Source organism: Arctopsyche grandis, unplaced genomic scaffold (genome assembly GCF_051622035.1).
Source record: "Arctopsyche grandis isolate Sample6627 unplaced genomic scaffold, ASM5162203v2 HiC_scaffold_110, whole genome shotgun sequence".
Taxonomy (NCBI): domain Eukaryota; kingdom Metazoa; phylum Arthropoda; class Insecta; order Trichoptera; family Hydropsychidae; genus Arctopsyche; species Arctopsyche grandis.
Window position 1 is genome coordinate 28 of NW_027518464.1, and position 21,871 is coordinate 21,898.

At 29.3% G+C, this 21,871-nt stretch overlaps 1 pseudogene; it reads right to left on the bottom strand.

Annotated features, from left to right (window-relative positions):
* Positions 1–17,138: 17,138 nt before the first annotated feature.
* On the bottom strand, positions 17,139–17,759 carry LOC143921972 (large ribosomal subunit protein eL15 pseudogene; annotated as a pseudogene).
* Positions 17,760–21,871: the final 4,112 nt, after the last annotated feature.

A 21,871-nucleotide genomic window follows, 5' to 3' on the forward strand; every position in this document is an offset into this window, starting at 1 on the left:
GGCCCCCAGAGTTTTGTAGGAAACTTCTTTTTTTGCTGTAGGCAACCACTTTTCAATAAATCCGATTTTTTTAGACATTAACAGTTATTTATTTAATACTATTTCAAAAACAACCGATCTCCTTGGGTAGTGGCGGCAACAATAACTCCCAAGGCAGTAGAAAGCCTACGTAAGCATAGCGCAGGGGTCTTTAGAGAGCCAAGACAGTATGGTACTGTCTATAATTAAACGCCAGCTCAAGGTCAATGGGACACTTAGTCCTAAGGCTAGCCGACTGTCGGCAGAGGGATTAAGCTGGCATAGGGGCCGTGGGGGTTTACGCAGCAATGCGGTTCCCCGACCGGGTTACAGAGAAACACACGAAGAAACTAACATGTATTAACAACTACAGCTTAAATAAATCCGAACATTTTTTTTTAATACTATTTCAAGAATTAATATTGTTAAAACAAATAACACATTGTTTTTTTAGTTACATTTTGCTAAATTTTTTGTTTTAAAGTCGAAGATAATCATAACAAGGGTTTTTATTAAATAGCTATAATCCAACCTTAAGCACCATTTCGTATTTCACACTCTGAAAAATGAGTAATAGCACGATCAAAAATACCTTGGTAAGTGTGTCTCCTCTTTCAAACCAAATTTCTGCATTGGCAATGCTAAAAGGATAATCAATATTAAGCCGGAAAGTTTTATCTACATAAATTAGCAAATCATAAGCAGTGTCTTGGGGATGAAAATCAACTTTAGAAGACATTGTTGGATAATATGCCATGTTAGGACATAAAATGAGAATCGTTTTTGGTACTTTTTTAAATTTAATTGGATCTCTTTTGGTGAAAATATTAAACATTTCTGGGTAAAAAAGAAAAGCTTTTAATATGAAACTTAAATATAAGAAATTGTTTATTGATTTGACATTGAATAAAGAGATGTTTTTAATAAGTAAAGATCTAGTGTTTTCATAGGCGGTAATAATTAGATTGAGTAAGAATGTTATACAGCCGAGATGTGTTATTTAAAAATATGAGCATTTGTAAAAATGCTCTTGACAAAAGCGGCGTTTATTATAATGAAATAATTATCTGAAAATTATAATTGCAACAACAAAATATAATTTGAACTTCATCTTTAGGGCCCTACAATCCGGCTACTCTGCAAATTAAAAAGAAGATGTCAATTTGGGTTTTTTAAGTTTCGTAAATTTGATGGAGAGAGTTTTAGTACGCAAAAAACTCACAGTATTGAATTCTTATAAATCAAATCAGACTTTAAGCTGAAAATCTGAAATAAATGTTTATCTTTCTTTTGAAAAATACGTTTTGTAAGCAATAAATCAGTTAAATGCTCAATGAACTTCAGGAATTGAATATTATTGCTGGTTAAAAATGTTTCAACTAAATAATATTGTTTAAGTTACCCCTATGTCATTAAATTCTCTTTACACATATTTTTAAATTAAAAAAAACACGCATTTAAAACGTTTGTTGAACTAGTATTAATTAAATAACCCTCAATATCTAATAGGTCTTCAGATAACAGCAATTTTTTTAAATTAATTATGATTTGACCCTATTATTTTTTTAAGTCGTTGATAATCGTTGCTAGGGTATTTATTAAATATTATTAGCTTAAATAGCTATAATATAACAATATATAAAGTAAGAATTTGATGTAACCACTGGTATTTAGTATTAAATATATCCAGCCTATTTTAAAAAATAGTATTTTATTGATAATATACATGATAATTAAATTATTAGAGCAATACAATTGTTAGGATAAACATACTAAAAGAATCTGAAAATATCAATAGTTGATTTTAAATGCTTATTTACTGTTTGAAAATGTAATTTTCACCTGCTTTTTATTTTCTACTAATGTTGTTAAAACATTTGGCTTAAAAAACATCTATAATTATGAATTAATTAAATTACAATAAATTTGAATTTTATCTGCCATTATATGATCAAAAATATTACAATCGGCTTAAATTTAAAAATTAAAAACAATTCTAATTCATAACCAAGACGTTATTAAAACCAATACTAGAAGATATATTAGAGAACATATTAGCTAAATTTATTGATAATAATCAGAATTTCTTGCAAAAATAAAGTCGGGATCTAATGAATCTTGTGCACTTCCAGTTACATTATCTTAAAGCAATAAAATCGAGGACATAATTATGTTTAATACAACAAATTAATAATTATTTAATTTGTTTTTTTAGTAGGCCATATCATTTTCATAAATGTAATATCTTTTCTTACTGGTAAAATCAATCTGCTCGTATCCATAATCATATTAGTTCTAAGATGGATCAGACATGTAAAACTCATTAAAGTCTTTAATATCTAGATATCCTTTCTTCCCTTTATCATAGAGCAATAGAATTTCATTTACACTTTGCTCTGCTTTTTTGTCGAAATCTATGGCCGTTTTATCCAATGTCATCAAAGTGTAAATCTTCAATAGGGAATTTTTAGAGATTTTTTGGAGTTTTTTCAGTATCAAAAATTGAAAAAAGAAATTCAATTCTTTTTGATTTGTGGGTTTTCCACATTAAAAACTGCCAAAAATTCTAAATAACTCGCAAAATTAACCTTTTCATAAGCTGTTTAAGCTCTCAAGATAAATGATAATCAAATTTACAAAAAGGATTAGAATAAAATTCTGGGATCATTTGGAACTCTAGAAATGTAAGAAATCCCGCATTTCTTTTATCTAAGTATTTGAATCGTTCATAAAGTGATTCTATTTCTAAAATTGTAAAAATTGTTGTTTTTTTAAGTTCTCCAATCTCCTCTTCGCATAATGAACTACTTGCCCACACACTCATACAAGGATTGTTAAAATTTTTAACAAATAAAGTGTCACAAACACCAAAGAGTATAATAAAAAATATCAAAAAATTTATTAAAAATCTGTTAAGCACAAAATCAATGTCTAAGTAAGTTCATACCAGCTCGTTTATTACGCTTTCGAGAACTTAAACGAATATAATATTATCTGTTCCCGCAGCTCTTCGGAATATGTAGCAATAAATAACGCCGTTTGTTTGATATAAAATAGAAGTGCCGAGCTACATAGCCGATATTTAATTATCTGGTCTTTTTCTTACTTCAATATATGCATTATTTAATATAAGCCAACCCAATATACCGTTTCTTTTATAAATCTCATTGTTCAAAGTAAAATATCTTGACCAGCTAAATATTTGAGCCCTTTGCTGTTAATTCAAAAAACATTTTCTTCTGCTTGCTTTTTATGAACATTTTTACAAGAATACAATTTTGCGCATTTCATATAACTGCAAAGCTTTCTACATTTTCTATAATATTTTTATTCGCATTCAGATTTATTTCAATTTAACTGCCGTCATTTAAAAATTAAATATTTTTGTTAAATTTGAATATTTATTTGTCTTAATGCCATTAAATAAACCTCTTCACTTAAAATTTATTTAAATATTTACACTCTAATTAATCAAATAATTTATTTATATTGAAAATTTTTATCCTTGCCACATGTTTAAGCACAATTTCATGGAGAATCTCAATAAAATTAAAAAACCGTGGAAATTTTTAGCTCCAATGGTAGGAAACTCTGAAAAGCCGTATAGAATGTTGGCAGCAAGACATAATGCAGATGTTTGTTATACAGAAATGGTACATTGCAAAGCTTTTAATAGAAACAAAAGTGATCCAAAAAATAACCAATGGTATACTATAGGGGATAGGCCGTTGATTATTCAAATATGTGGTGATGATCCTAGGGAAATGATAAAAACATGTCTTGCTGTGCAAGATTATTGTGACGCTATTGATATCAATTTTGGATGTCCACAAGCAATTGCCAAAAAAGGGCATTATGGTAGTTATCTACAAGATGAGTGGGATTTGATAGAAAATATCGTAAAATCTTGCTCACAATCAATTAAAATTCCACTTTTTTGTAAAATTAGAGTTTTTGAATCAATTGAAAAAACGGTTGAATATGCGAAAATGTTTGAAAAAGCAGGCGCAAGTTTAATAGCTGTACATGGTAGATTACGAGAGCAAAGAGGCCCAGATTCTGGACTTGCATCTTGGGATCATATAAAAGCAGTTAAAGAAGCATTGGAGATTCCAGTTATAGCTAATGGGAATTTAATTTATTATGAAAATATTAACGAATGTTTTGAATATACAAAAGCTGATGGTGTAATGATAGCTGAGCCACATTTATATAATCCTTGTATATTTTGTACAAATCCTAAAAATTCAATAGAAATTTTTGAGGAATTTCTTGATATTTTAAAAGAAGATGAAAAAAATATTTTTTATGGTGGATTAAAATCTCACGCATTTAAAATTTTTAACACTGTTTTTTTAAAATTACCAAATTTGAGAATATCATTAGATAAATCTAGAACTTTTAAAGATTATTTTGATTTTGTAGATCTTTTAAAGAACCTGCTAAAAGAAAATGTTATTAATGAAAACGATCTAAAGATGCTTCCATACATAAGAAGTTCATCTACAATTAATGAATTAAAATGAATACAACATAAGCACAATACTATAAATGTTAGTAATATCATTTAATAATCATAAATATTAATAAAACATGCTGAAATAGTAATAAAAACCCCCTTAATGTTTAATAAGTCTTCAGATAGCAACAATAAATAACGAAAATAGTATAAAATGATATGGTTCTTTATGTCTAATACGTCTTCAGATAACAACAATAAATAAAGAAAATGGTATTAAATAACATAAACCTTAATGTCTAATAGGTCTTCAGATAACAACAAAACATAGAAATTAGTATAAAATGATATGTGCTTTATATTGGCATGGCTTTATTGCACTGTACTTAGTAAGTCTAATAAGAAACTAGCTTAATTAAATATATTAATATATATTAAAAGTGGTTTCACAAGGAATACAGTAGTCAAATACGTATTTATCTCAATAATGAAGCATGCATCTAATTATTAGCTCCAAAGATGTCACTATTGATTATTTTATTTGACCGAAGATGAGATATCAACTAGGATAATGAAAGCTACAGATAAACTGTATAACTCTCAATTAAGATCATAGGAGTGCCCTTGAATTGAGATTCGTAAGAACTTGGAATAAAAGTAGATCAAACTTTAAATTTTTAATAGATCAATTTATTAGGTATATTAAGTATAAACGGGAAGAGAAATCATATCAGAAGCCAACTAAGACCCGTAAGGTGCCGGGATGTGATCGGCCTTATATTAATATGCAAAAATACGATGGTATACAAACACATACATTTTTAAATAAATCTTTTTTAATATATTCAAGTATAAATAAAGTTGGATATATATATTATACTTAAATGCCCTTGTTTACCTCAAACTCTTACTAATAATTAATTCCTTATTAAAATTAAACAAAAATATCAATTTAATAAACTTAATGTTGAAATAGTCTTAAATAAATAACCCTTAATGTCTATTAGGTCTACATATAACAACACTTAATATTGGCAGACTTATAAAGTATTTTTAAATATTTGTGCTAAAGTTACCCCGATGTCATTAAATCCTTTTAACAATTTGTTTTTTTTAAAAAAAAACTGATTTTATGATTTAAAAGGATCTTATTACACTTGGAAAATAATATAAAATCGTATATTTATCAAGGAATTATATGATAGATAAAATCTTATCATATAAATCAGCTTTTAATAATTAATTTGGTGTTAAATTTGTAAAAACCTTCAAAGCAATTTCTATAATTGATTTTTAATTGTGAAGTACAAATATTAAACATACTTTTGTTGAGTTTAAAAAATTATTTTATTATTGTAATTACAACAATGGCAGGTGTTTAATAAATGCCGTACAAATATTTAACATACATATTCTGAGTAAAATAAATGATTTTATAACTGTTGTTTTAATTACATTTTTAGAAAATCTAGTTTTAATTTCAATTAAAAAAATCACATCAAAAATATGGATTTGATTTTTATTACTAATATTACATTTATTAATTAATAATAAAGTCTTCAATTTAAATTTCTATAAAAAATATCGCGTCAAAAATCCTTATTTGATTTTTTTTCTAATTAGATTTATAAATTAAAAAATTAAAAATTTGGCTTCTACAATAGATTTATAGATTAAAATATACATAATTAGGTTTTAAACAATTAGATTTATAGATCTTAATGTACATAATTAGTTCTTCAACAATTAGATTTATAAATTATCATAATTCCAAAAAGGTTTTCAACAATTAGATTTATAGATTAAAATATACATAATTAGGTTTTCAACAATTATATTTATAGATCCTAATGTACATAATTGGGTTTTATAAATATGTTTCATTTAAAATTAAATTTGTCTAAAACAAATCACAGATGTTTTATAGATGACTTACTTATAAATATCTTCACTTCTTACCCATGGGTGGAGACAAAAACATTAAATCTTCAAATTCAACAGAAGACGACTCATCAGATTTCTCTCTTGAACTTGTTGTAAATAAACCAAAAGAAACTGAAAAGCAAGCTGAAAATACTATTGATGCAAATATTTATGATTTTGATTTAGACACCATAAAAGATAAGCCATGGCTTAAACCTGGTGCAGATATCACAGATTATTTCAACTATGGATTTTCAGAGAAATCGTGGAAAAAGTATTGTGAAATGCAGAAAGAAAATAGGGCATTTACTGAAACTAGACAGGAACGAAATTATAAAGAACAACCAAGATATGAAACTAGAACAGATGAGAGATATTATAAAAGAAGAAGGTTGGAAAATGATAGATTTAAGAATAATAACAGAAGATATTAAGATGGTATTTATATTGAATAAACGAAATTAAAGTATAAAAGGTGAGAGAAATGAACAAATTTTAATAAATCATTAATTACGTAAGAGTTTGAAGTAAACACGTATATTTATTTAAGTATAATATATATATCCAACTAATTATGTTTATATAAAAAACAGTATATTTATTATAAAAAGTATGTTTTGTTAAAAATCTTCAAATTGTTGGTTAATAAGACGCCTTTATTTGATTAAATAAAAATGTCCATTTCTAAGGCCAGTTTGCATATCAAAAGATATTTATTTTAGAATTGTTTAATAAACATTTAACACCCACGAGCACGTTATAATGTGTAAAGCGATTTAATTATAATAAGAAAGATTTAAAATTCAACAGTTTCGAAGATGAAAAAACATAATCAAGCACGTAATTAATTTAGACGTTCAAATTACACAGTTTCAGAGATCAAAAAACATAATCAAGCCCATATTTATATTTTCACGCTTAAATTCAGCACTACTGCTGTGTAATCATCAATAAATATTGTTGAAATTGTATTAAATAGATAACCCTGAATGTTTAATGGGTCATCAGATACCAACAAATATAATTTAAATAAATACTCTTGGCACTAAAGACTTTGATGATGTATTTCATACGCTGTATTCAATTGGCGCGCGACAATTACAATATAAATTTCTTCATAAAAAACTTAATTTGGTTGCAAAAATATAAAATATACTTGTGAATTTATTATACATCAATTAATATTATACCGAAAATATTTTAGTTCATGCAAATTAGCAGCGTACTTAAGTCAAAGGTTTTATTAAAAGCTCCCGATATAATTTACTAAGGCAACTCTTTAGTAATCAATTTAAATTTGGCGTTTGTTTTTTAGAAATTTGTTATTTTATATAATTAATTTGATGATGTAAGTACATTCCAAGCGGGTTAAAAATTTAAAAAAAAGGCTGAAGATCCCTAGGCCTTATTAAAACGCTTTTGTTTCTCAAGTTTGGCACACCACACCCATTGTAAAAAAATTAAAAATAGAAACTTTTAGTGCAGATTCTGATGAATTACACACCATTTCTTATTTTTAAATAGATCTATCTATAGAGCATTCATGATATTAAAACGGCATACCAGCTTCATATATTTAAGTATTACATCTAATTTCAATGATAATGGGTTTTAATCTTACAGGAATATGTTTTTTCAGGATTGCTATCATAAAAATACAAATCAAGTTTTATTTATATATCATTTTATGTTTATATTCTTTATTTTTCAAAAAAATCTGTTTAAATTTCTAAAGCTGGTGCATAATATAAGTTTCAGTTTAGAATGCCTATGCCGAAATTTTATATTAATCAGAAGGCAGTTTATATTATACTTTCTATCTTGGTTTTTTTCCACTGCAAATTTTCAGCATTGTATACACAAGCAATTAAACTTAATACACTTTTAAGGGCATGTTTTACTATCATAAACTCACATTTTTGTGATTGAGATTTTACTTTTTTCTCTCGCGGTGTATTTGCATATTTGATTTCTGATTTTTCTCAATGCCTCGGCTTCAAAAGTCAATTTATCATAATTAAGGCAGAAAAATAAATCAAACAATAGATCTTTTAACAATATGTTTAAAAACAAATAAAAAGGGGAAAGGACTCGTTCCTTATAACTTGATCCTTAAGTATTTATTTAAATTAGAGGCAGCTTTTATACATCAAATTGTCTTGCTCTGGAATCATCAACAATCATATAACCTGCATGATTAACAACTCTATCCTTATCTCAGTACCATTCGGGCTATAGTCTAGCCATATCACAAAGGCTTCGGTTCTTGCCTCTTTATCGAAGTCTTTTTGACTTCTATGATTTAGAGATTCCCAGTGAGCAACCACTCAGTGGCATTCACCACCGAAATTGAGAAGTTATACGAGTTAACAAGAGTGTAGCTGCCTGGATTTACTCCAGGCCTATTCTTGGTCAACGTACCTGCCATTTACCTCCGTCAAACTCCCAGGGGGCAATCGTTCCACATATTGTCTTTTCACAGCTGCAGCAGGGTAGTTCGGACGCTATAGTTACATATATTACAGAGACCCGTGTATATGTTCTATTTCGCCGAGGCCTGCCGGTTACTTCTTTATGCGAACATTTAAGATACTAATCTGGTGGTTATTAACGAGAATTTCTCGGTTACTGAAAGGAAACCACTTGAAGCGCTTTTACTACCAGCACCGTGGAGATGTTTAAAAACAAATCTTTATTTCATATTTGGAAAAAAAGATTAATAATATCTGAATTATTCAAGAAAGCTCAAAAAATCTCTGTTTAATAAATATTAGATAGAAACTAGAAGTATTGCTAAATCTTTTACACTTATTTCTATTAAACACAAACATGTGTGGTGTGAGTATTGCACAGTGCTGCAGAATACGTCTCTGCTTGAATCCGTTTTAACGTAATTTTCGTATTGCTTTTGTCCCTGCTGTCTACGAAATAGTAGATCGGTAAACTTTGAGTTTTAAGAATTAAACTATAAAGCAATCTAGGTGTTGCCATATCCTCTATTATTATAATTTAAATAAATACTTCGAATGATTTAATATTTATTTATGCAGAGCTTGCGCCATCTTCAACGGCACAAGACACAGGGCACAAAAATGTTACAGTCTACACTAGCTTACTGTATTCCTACACAAAATTTTGGGTGTTCTCAGCAAAGCAAGCTTTAACATACGGGCAATAGGCGGGTCACACCATTTTAGTGAAATTTTAACCTGACAACAATTGGCTTGCTTTTTTTTAATTTTGGTGTTTCCAATCTAAACCCTTTATTTTCAGTCTATTTTTAAATTATAGTGCAAGAAATACATACTTTCGCAATCTAAAAATTATTTATTACTAGTTGCATATATATATTGTACTCAAATAAATACCCATGTTTACCTCAAACTCTTACTTTACTTAACTCACAGCAGTTCTCCACCTTCTAATTGGCTTATTCTTAGCTTTTGTATAATCCTTTTTTTAATCTAATTTGATTGGGCAAATAAAAAGCAATTCTACTTTTTCTCCTTTGTTTGAAAATTCTACTAATCGGCTAGCAGCGTAATATTTTCTGTTTTTATTTTTATTTTTACCCCCAAACTGAATGACATTTCTCAGCTCAAGAGCAAAAACAGCTATTTATACTTTTAAATTTTTACTATTCTCTATTTGCTTTTATGCTTCAACACCATATAGCGCTAATCCAAACCAAAGAAAACATAAACATACTTACTCTGATGTCGAATGGTTATACTTAACAAATGCCTGTTTATATATTACTATAATTACTATATTAATAGGGGTTGTTTATAGATATAAAAAAGAAATATATCCCATCTACAATATATTATTGCCCCTAGCAATAACATTTGAAGTTTTACTTACAGTTGTTTTTTGGGGCCTCTACGCAGTTAATCCGGCCCTCATTGTAAATTATAACGCGTTAAAACCGGGTAATGAAAAACCATGGATAAAAGAATTGGGGCAACATTTATTTCCTTTAATTCTTTTGCTACTCGATCAGTTAGATGTCGAGATTGTTCATAATAAAATGCATTCTATTTCACAAACTAGTTTTTTCCTAATTTGGTATTTAATTGTATCAATTCTTAAAGAACTTAGAGGAAAATATATTTATCCTTGGATGGAAAAAATAAATGGGGTTTTATCAAAAACTGCACTGGTTTGTTTTTTTATTATCTGTTTATATGGTATAAACAGAACTTTTATGAAATTGAAGCACAAATTTATTAAATAATTCTAATAAAAAATGTATTTTTTCTGAAAGTGTAGACGGTTACGACCTATGTGCAACCACAAATCTCTATGTTAAATTATTAATTCAAACTGTAAAAAATATAAAACCGTTTTAAATGTATAGTTTTTTTAATAATAGTAAGAGTTTGAGGTAAACATGGGTATTTATTTAAGTACAATATATATATCCAACTTCCCCCGCATTAAAGCAAACTCTTACTGAGCTATGTTAATTGCTTTTAGATCGGAGTGATTAATTTTAAATTGGTTCCCTGATTCATGTTTAACGATATAAGAATCGTTTCCTACGTCATGTGTCATTACTCCTCTTTCTTGAAATCTGTCATACGATTTCCCTTTTGTCTTCAAATTTTCCTTATTGGCAATTCTTACTTGCTGCCCTACAATAAATTTTTCTCTTTTCATCTTTTTAAATTGTCCTTCATATTTTCTCGTAGTTTTATTTATCTTTTCATGTATATTTTCGTCGCCTTTTATTGCTTCTTCAGGTGTCATTCCAATTCCTGAATGTAGCGTATTGTTGTAAGCATTCTCAATCATATTAAGTCTTTCTTCAATATTCTTATTTAACTCTTTACTTTTCGCCAATCCATCCCTGATGGTTCTTATTGCTCTTTCCACTCTTCCGTTTGATTGATGCTTTTCCACACTTGTCAAATGCTGCACTATGTTTAGATCTGTGCAGAAATTTAAAAATTCTTTTGCATTATCTGTATTTAATTCTTTTGGAGTCCCTACTTCTTTAAATATGCTTCTCAAAGCCATTAAAATATCTTTCGTCGTTCTCGACTTTAACACTTTTATTTTCATCTTCCTTGTATAGTAATCTATAAATACAAGTACTGTACTATCTTCTTCACTTATTTTAATAATGTCTATTGCTGTTTTTTCCAATGGTTCTGATGTGGTTACAAATTCACATCCTCCTCCTAATTTTCGACTATTCTTACTACATATTTCACATGAGCTTATTACCTTGTCAATCAGCAGATTTACTTTCGGCCACTTGAATTGTTTTTCTAATTCATATTTAACTGGCACTATTCCTCTATGGATCAATTTTTCATGTATGTTCCTAATTATTTTAATTTTATTTTCCTCGTTCATTTCATCTTGTTTTTCTTCCTTGTCATTTTCATCATTTTCATATATCCTACTTAGGGCATCTGCTGTAATTAGTGTTTCTCCTTTCTTATAAGTTATATCAAAGTCATAATCTTGGATTCTTTCAATCTATCTACACATTCTTTTGTTACCAAAATCCCCTCTATGTTTAATCGCTTCTAATGCGATGTGATCGGTAATTAAACTAAAGCTTCTACCTTTTAATTGGTAGTCAAAATGCTCTATTCCCCAGACCACAGCTAAAAATTCTTTTTCTGTAATTCCATAATTCTTTTCTGCGCTTATCAATTTCCTAGACGCTAATCGTATTGGTACTAATTTTCCATTGTTATCTTTTTGAAATAATGCTGCTCCTAAACCTGTATCTGAAGCATCTGTCTCTAATATAAACTTTTTATTGTAATCTGGTAAGTATAAGCATACTTCTTCCATTAGATTATCTTTTAATTTCAAAAAACTATTTTCCATTTCATTCGTCCATTCAAATTTTGCATATTTCCCTGTTTTTTCGTATAATGGTATTGCAATTCTGCTCATATCTTTTATAAATGCTGAAAAGAAATTCATCTTTCCTAAAAATCTCCTTAAACTTTTTGTATCCGTTGGTCTCGGATAGTTCATTATATCTGTTCTTGATTCTTCTGTTAATTTCTGGGTTTTCCCATTTACTACTATTCCTAAAAGTTTAATCTTGTTTTTGGCTAATTGTAATTTCTTCGTGTTTATACACAAATTATTCTCTTCCAATCTTTTAAAAACTTCAAATACTAACTTATCATGTGTTTCTTGTGTTTTACCATGTACAACAATATCATCAAGGTATACTTCAACACCTTTTCCACTCATATCTCCTAATAATTTGTCCATTGTCTTTTGGAAAATGCTTGGTGCATTTTTATATCCCATCGGCATTCTATTCCATTCATATAATCTGTTATCAAATTTAAATGCAGTCTTATATCTATGTTCTTTCTTTACTTCTATCTGGAAATAACCATCTTTTAAATCGATCACTGTAAAAACAGTTGATCCTTGTAATTTTTCTATTAAGTCATTCATTATTGGTGTAGGGTAATCTTCTTTTATAACAAGCTCATTTAATGCTATCAGGTTAGTACATACTCTAACTGTGCCATCTGGCTTTTCCACTGGGCGTACTGGACTTCTCCATTCTGATGTTGATTTGCTTATTATTCCGCTCTGTTCTAATTTATCTAATTGTATTTTAGTTTTTTCAATCATACTTTGTTCTACTCTTCTTTGTCCTGGTACGCATACTCTTTTCCCTTCTGGTGTATTAATTTCACAAACACCCAGCTTACATGGATCTCTAATTTTTAGATCATTATTTGTAGCTTGTGGGTATCTTTTTATTATTTTTTGTAACAATTCACTTTCTTCTTTATTCACTTCTTCGTGATCCATGCTGTGCTTCTTCTTCTCATTCAGCAATATTTCTTTTTCTACTCTCTTATTCACATCTTTGTGATCCATGCTGTGCTTCTTCTTCTCATTCAGCAATATCTTCTTCTTTTCTTTCATTTTCACTCCTTTGTGATCCATACCAATCATATTGACAGGTAATACCTCCTCTTCTTTGAGGGCTTCTTTTTGCTTATGTGTTGCTCTTTTCTTTCTATCCATTCTTTCAACAATCTTCTTAAGCCATATCCAGTGTGGCATACTTCTAGGTCTTCTTTTCATCCTTTCCACAACTTCTTCTTTTTCATTTCCTTCATTCATCCCATTAATTATTTCGGATGTTTTTATCTCGCTGTATTCCTCAAGCAATGCTTCTACTAATAGTAGTTTAAATCGAGTGTACTCCCCCAAAGTCAATTCTACCTGCAAAAGTAGTCTGTATGTTTCAATATTGTTTTCTTCTGAACCAAATTCTATTATATATTCCAATTTAAAAATTTTCCATGACAGATTTTCTTTCTGAATTTCCATAAACCAGCGAATTACAGAATCTGAGGATCCCCGAACAACCCAATTAATCTGTTAATTGTCTCCTTTAATCTTTCGTGATTTCATAAAGCTTTCTGCTTTCCATAGTTCTGCTAGGGCATCATTAACTCCTTTTCGGCGTGCTCTCGTATCGGGTGCCAAGTAAGAGTTTGAGGTAAACATGGGTATTTATTTAAGTACAATATATATATCTAACTAATTATGTTTATATAAAAAACAGTATATTTATTATAAAAAGTATGTTTTGTTAAAAATCTTCAAATTGTTGGTTAATAAGACGCCTTTATTTGATTAAATAAAAATGTCCATTTCTAAGGCCAGTTTGCATATCAAAAGATATTTATTTTAGAATTGTTTAATAAACATTTAACACCCACGAGCACGTTATAATGTGTAAAGCGATTTAATTATAATAAGAAAGATTTAAAATTCAACAGTTTCGAAGATGAAAAAACATAATCAAGCACGTAATTAATTTAGACGTTCAAATTACACAGTTTCAGAGATCAAAAAACATAATCAAGCCCATATTTATTTTTTCACGCTTAAATTCAGCACTACTGCTGTGTAATCATCAATAAATATTGTTGAAATTGTATTAAATAGATAACCCTGAATGTTTAATGGGTCATCAGATCCCAACAAATATAATTTAAATAAATACTCTTGGCACTAAAGACTTTGATGATGTATTTCTTACGCTGTATTCAATTGGCGCGCGACAATTACAATATAAATTTCTTCATAAAAAACTTAATTTGGTTGCAAAAATATAAAATATACTTGTGAATTTATTATACATCAATTAATATTATACCGAATATATTTTAGTTCATGCAAATTAGCAGCGCAACATATTAAATGCAAAGATTTGTCTTGTATCTGTAACATTGTTTAAAAACCAACTGTCTCATCAAAGATATCGCGATCTCTACACTTTAAAAGGATTTATCCATAAAGGGTATTTATTTAAGTTTGATTTAAAGATTATTGTGCAGCGAAAATATTATTTATTCGTTTATTTATATGTGCTTCATTTGTACATATAAAAATTGTATTTTTGCGCACACTATTTTATATTAAAAAATTAGTGATAAATTTTACAATACAAATTAAACATGATAATGTACCTAATACAGTTCATAATTAGCATTGCTCTTTTAATTTATAACTCAAAATTCGTTTTATAACAAACCTAACATTCATTAATATACCACACGATTACACCTACCAAAGTTTCTATTGGGATTTTTTTCTGTATTCCGATCTTGCCCTCTGATGATGTTTTCAAGAACTAACTCCTGGATACAAAAACAACTAGAAACTCAAATGGAAATCAAACCAAGGATGTGTTATATACAGGACGTCGTTGATTACGAGAAACAATTATTTGTGTTAACTGATGGGTTTCATTTTATTTTGTCTTTTTTTGAGAACAATTCATTTTCCAAGATGATTGAAAATTTTAGCTTATTCAGCTTACAAATCAAAGGAAGTGTAGTATTATTACAAGATTACTATATTATAAAAAACGGAAATACTGCAATATCTAAAACCAGAACTAGAACAGAATTCGCAAATAAAATAGAGCTTAGAGTTAAAAAGTGCATTTATTTTGGAGAAGGCAGTTTAATATCCGATACCACAGATATTAATAAGATTAGTAGCAACAGATCCTTGGTAAAACCACAAACTCTTCAAAAAAATATTGTTTTTGACTTCTTGAATTTAAATTTAATTAAAACACAAGATATTGCCCACAAATTAGATTGTATTGATCCTTTTGAAAGCTTAATTATTAAAGATACTTACAATATAGAACCGAAGCATAAACAAAAATTTCATATGTCTATGAATGATATTGCCGAAAGCAACACTTCTTTGAATCAAAACACATATTACGATTCTGTTTCAAGTCTTGAATTTAATTCACTTGATATATTAACTGGCGTAAGTAAGCACACCGATTCCCTAAAAATCAATTCCAGCATTGTTTCATCATTGATGTCTGAAGATATTTTTAGTGATTCTTCTTTTACTAAAGATATTTGTAACTCTCCAACGATATTAAACGAAATTTATGAAATTCCGTTGCAAAAAACTGTTCCGTTTGATTATGAAAATTTATTTAATTCCAACTTTTCCGAAATTAATTTTAATAAAGGATGTATGAAGAATAACAGCACGTTGATTTTATCTGAAAGCAACAATGGTCAAGAAAAACCAAGAAAATTTTTAGTTTACAGCCAAGATGTGGACGAGTGTTATTTGACAGAAAAAAGGGGCAATATTAAAAATAAAGATGAACTTAAATTTTCAGGACGTGATACTAAAATAAAGCATAACAAAGCAATTTATACTTTAATAAAACACCGAGCTAAAGACAAGTTCGTCCCAGATTTAAATTCAAAAGGGCACACTTTAGTAAATAAAAATAGGCGTAGGGCGAATGCACAAAAAATAGGACAGAAAAGCAATTCTACATTCGCTATCCCAGTTATAGAAATTAAGAAGTTTTTTAATTTATTTAATCAAGGAGTGAAAAATGCAAACGAAATTCCTGTGTCATATACAAACGTAACACCATTAAACAAGTGTTATACACAAAACTTATTTGATCATAAGAATATGCTAAAGCTAGCACTGATAGAAAACACTATCATAAATATGCATGAATCAAAGATCTCCCAAATTAAAACTCTAAGTGCGCGAGTGGACTATCCCGAAGAGAGTGCTAAAGGTGTGGTAGATAGCACAGAACACCAGAATGTGTCAGAAAACTTAAATATCCTCAGTATTGATTTATTAAAGGCGAGTAATTTAATTGAAGAGGACGATAAAATTGTAAGAATAAAAGAAACACTTTTGCAAGCAAGGCAAGAACGCGAGTCAAAATCATGTCCTGTTGCTATTAATAACATTTCATTTATAAGGAAAAGTTCATTAGAATCTAAATCCTTTCATAAAAGATTTTTAAGCAGCCAACAATTCATTTTATTATTAAATAGAAATACACAAAAGATATTACATACAGATGAGAAACATTATAAAACAAGTGTTGATATTCCCCTTTCAAAACCAATCAAAGGAAACAAGCGTGAAGCACTCGATTTTTTAGAATTTGTTCCTGAAGATACTTTTATATAAAAAAGACAACTTCCAATTAATTTACCATAAATGAAACTTTTGTCCCCTTTTGTTGCTTTATGAAAGCAAACTTTTGAATAAACTAAACTAAATTGTTTTTTTGTTTTAAAAAATCATATTTTAATTCATAATTACTCTTTTTTATAAGTTGCAAGTTTAAAATAATTAATCGGCTTTTGAAGTAAATCGCGCTTTTATTCTAAATAATTTTAAAAAAAAATGTGAAAAAGATATTTATTTAACGATATCTCTTTAAAGACACAGTATTTCGGCTTCTCCAGCATGATCTTCTAGAACCACCAATAGTGTTGTTATATTTTGGTCCTTTGCCAATGCCTCTGCTCTTCTTAGATGCAGAAGTGAGTCCTCTGCATTCTCTGTGTTTATGAACTGCATTACAAATCCAGTTAATCTTTGGATCATTTCTAATGCACCCTTGGTTTGGATCGACACAAATGACTTCAAAGTATTTGTACATGTAATCTTGCCCAACTGCATAAGAATTTAGAACTCTCAAGTTAGAACATTTCTTTCCAACAAGAATTTCTGCATCGGCTTGCTTTCTCATAGCAGGCTTTATTTCATGAAGACCGGCATTGACACATTTACCACTGGTGTTACCATTATTATATTTAAGATAACGTGGGTAATTTCCTTTCTTAACTCTGGCATTATAAATACAATAGCCTATCTTAGCTTTGTAACCAAGAACCCTTGCTCTTTCCAAGAAAAATGGTTTCTCTTTACGATGAACTGCGTCACGTTGACGTGCTTCAACTATGCTTAATCTGAGAAGATATCTCATGATATCTGATTGCTTCTTTCTATGGATTTCTCTAAGAATTGAAACGAAACTCATTGGCAGGGCTGAATTTATTTAAAAAAAATTTGCAAGAAAATTTTTAATAAATATAAAACCAAATGTTACATAAGATATTTAAGCAAGAAAAAAGAATGGTTTTGTTTGAATAATAAATAAACATGTTTTTAAGAAAGAAACATTCCATGCCCATAACTAAGAAGTATAATTGGTGTGTGTTTATACTACAATATACAGCACTATTTGATAAAATGCCATATAATTAGAAATACAGGATTTCATAAGAACAAAAGTAGAAAAAAAAACTACTGTACAATTTAAAAATGTGTTAAAGCAAGTTTTCTTTTCTTTTTTTGACATATAATAATTAAACTAGGAATTATTTACCATTGGGTTATTTCGCATTATTAACAATGGCAATTATGTCATAATTTTTGCCCTTTTTATAGTTCTCCTAGGTCTTTTTCTTTAATTTTTTAGATTTGTGTAATTTCTACCCATGCCAATTCATTTTTGCAATGAATGTAACAATCTCATGAATCCCAAAGTTGAAAAGGGGGATCTAATGTATACTTGTGCCAAGTGCGAAACAACTGTAGAATCCTCTAGTTCAATTATTTCAACAACTAATTTTAAAAAGCAGCATGATACAAATAATGCTAGAACTTCTGATCTAATAAATGATGTAACACTTCCGAGACTGAATATAAAATGTGAAAGATGCGGTAATAAAGAATGCATCGGATATATGGAGAAAAATGATGAAAAGGCACTTAATTTTTATTATGTATGTATTAAGTGCCATTATGAGTGGACTGATTGATTTAATGGATTATAATTTTTTTAATGGCATATTAAAGATATTTGAAAAATTGGAACAGAGAAATTAATAATTAAATAGTATAATGGTAAAAAAAATTGTTTTTAAATGCAAATACACGTTTTTAATTACAATAATTCTGAGTTAAGGTGGGGTACCTTATTAAATCTCAGGGCTTTTTGATATATAATTGAAAAAAATAATATATTTTTTAATTATTAAAAAAACTATACATTTAAAACGGTTTTATATTTTTTACAGTTTGAATTAATAATTTAACATAGAGATTTGTGGTTGCACATAGGTCGTAACCGTCTACACTTTCAGAAAAAATACATTTTTTATTAGAATAATTTAATAAATTTGTGCTTCAATTTCATAAAAGTTCTGTTTATACCATATAAACAGATAATAAAAAAACAAAGCAGTGCAGTTTTTGATAAAACACCATTTATTTTATTCATCCAAGGATAAATATATTTTCCTCTAAGTTCTTTAAGAATTGATACAATTAAATACCAAATTAGGAAAAAACTAGTTTGTGAAATAGAATGCATTTTATTATGAACAATCTCGACATCTAACTGATCGAGTAGCAAAAGAATTAATGGAAATAAATGTTGCCCCAATTCTGTTATCCATGGTGTTTCATTACCCGGTTTTAACGCGTTAGAATTTACAATGAGGGCCGGATCAACTGCGTAGAGGCCCCAAAAAACAACTGTAACTAAAACTTCAAATGTTATTGCTAGGGGCAATAATATATTGTAGATGGGATATATTTCTTTTTTATATCTATAAACAACCCCTATTAATATAGTAATTATAGTAATATATAAACAGGCATTTGTTAAGTATAACCATTGGACATCAGAGTAAGTATGTTTATGTTTTCTTTGGTTTGGATTAGCGCTATATGGTGTTGAAGCATAAAAGCAAATAGAGAATAGTAAAAATTTAAAAGTATAAATAGCTGTTTTTGCTCTTGAGCTGAGAAATGTCATTCAGTTTGGGGGTAAAAATAAAAACAAAAAATATTAAGCTGCTAGCCGATTAATAGAATTTTCAAACAAAGGAGAAAAAGTAGAATTGCTTTTTATTTGCCCAATCAAATTAGATTAAAAAAAGGATTATACAAAAGCTAAGAATAAGCCAATTAGAAGGTGGAGAACTGCTGTGAGTTAAGTAATAAATAATTTTTAGATTGCGAAAGTATGTATTTCTTGCACTATAATTTAAAAATAGACTGAAAATAAAGGGTTTAGATTGGAAACACCAAAATTAAAAAAAAGCAAGCCAATTGTTGTCAGGTTAAAATTTCACTAAAATGGTGTGACCCGCCTATTGCCCGTATGTTAAAGCTTGCTAAGAACACCCAAAATTTTGTGTAGGAATACAGTAAGCTAGTGTAGACTGTAACATTTTTGTGCCCTGTGTCTTGTGCCGTTGAAGATGGCGCAAGCTCTGCATAAATAAATATTAAATCATTCGAAGTATTTATTTAAATTATAATAATAGAGGATATGGCAACACCTAAATTGCTTTATAGTTTAATTCTTAAAAAAAAAATGTTCGGATTTATTTAAGCTGTAGTTGTTAATACTTGTTAGTTTTCTTCGTGTGTTTCTCAGTAATCCGGTCGGGGAACCGCATTGCTGCGTAAACCCCCCACGGCCCTTATGCCAGCTTAATCCCTCTGCCGACAGTCGGCTAGCCTTAGGACTAAGTGTCCCATTGACCTTGAGCTGGCGTTATAATTAGAGACAGTACCATACTGTCTTGGGATCTCTACAGACCCCTGCGCTATGCTTACGTAGGCTTTCTACTGCCATGGGAGTTATTGTTGCCGAACTACCCAAGGAGATCGGTTGTTTTTTACAAGGCCCGATCACGGCCTGATGCTAGTCTTTTTATAGTGGGGTTATTACGACTAGCGCCTACTTTTGCGACGGCGTCCCGGTTCTCGTTCTTTTACCAACCAAAGCGAGGCTCGAACCCGGGCAGTTCGGGAGTGAATCAGCAAGCCGACCACTAGCCCAACGCCGTCCAGTTTAATTCTTAAAACTCAAAGTTTACCGATCTACTATTTCGTAGACAGCAGGGACAAAAGCAAAACGAAAATTGCGTTAAAACGGATTCAAGCAGAGACGTATTCTGCAGCACTGTGCAATACTCACACCACACATGTTTGTGTTTAATAGAAATAAGTGTAAAAGATTTAGCAATACTTCTAGTTTCTATCTAATATTTATTAAACAGAGATTTTTTGAGCTTTCTTGAATAATTCAGATATTATTAATCTTTTTTTCCAAATATGAAATAAAGATTTGTTTTTAAACATCTCCACGGTGCTGGTAGTAAAAGCGCTTCAAGTGGTTTCCTTTCAGTAACCGAGAAATTCTCGTTACTAACCACCAGATTAGTATCTTAAATGTTCGCATAAAGAAGTAACCGGCAGGCCTCGGCGAAATAGAACATATACACGGGTCTCTGTAATATATCTAACTATATCGTCCGAACTACCCTGCTGCAGCTGTGAAAAGACAATATGTGGAACGATTGCCCCCTGGGAGTTTGACGGAGGTAAATGGCAGGTACGTTGACCAAGAATAGGCCTGGAGTAAATCCAGGCAGCTACACTCTTGTTAACTCGTATAACTTCTCAATTTGCTGGTGAATGCCACTGAATAGTTGCTCACTGGGAATCTCTAAATCATAGAAGTCAAAAAGACTTCGATAAAGAGGCAAGAACCGAAGCCTTTGTGATATTGCTAGACTATAGCCCGAATGGTACTGAGCTAAGGATAGAGTTGATAACCATGCAGGTTATATGATTGTTGATGATTCCAGAGCAAGACAATTTGATGTATAAAAGCTGCCTCTAATTTAAATAAATACTTAAGGATCAAGTTATAAGGAACGAGTCCTTTCCCCTTTTTATTTGTTTTTAAACATATTGTTAAAAGATCTATTGTTTGATTTATTTTTCTGCCTTAATTATGATAAATTGACTTTTGAAGCCGAGGCATTGAGAAAAATCAGAAATCAAATATGCAAATACACCGCGAGAGAAAAAAGTAAAATCTCAATCACAAAAATGTGAGTTTATGATAGTAAAACATGCCCTTAAAAGTGTATTAATTTTAATTGCTTATGTATACAATGCTGAAAATTTGCAGTGGAAAAAAACCAAGATAGAAAGTATAATATAAACTGCCTTCTGATTAATATAAAATTTCGGCATAGGCATTCTAAACTGAAACTTATATTATGCACCAGCTTTAGAAATTTAAACAGATTTTTTTGAAAAATAAAGAATATAAACATAAAA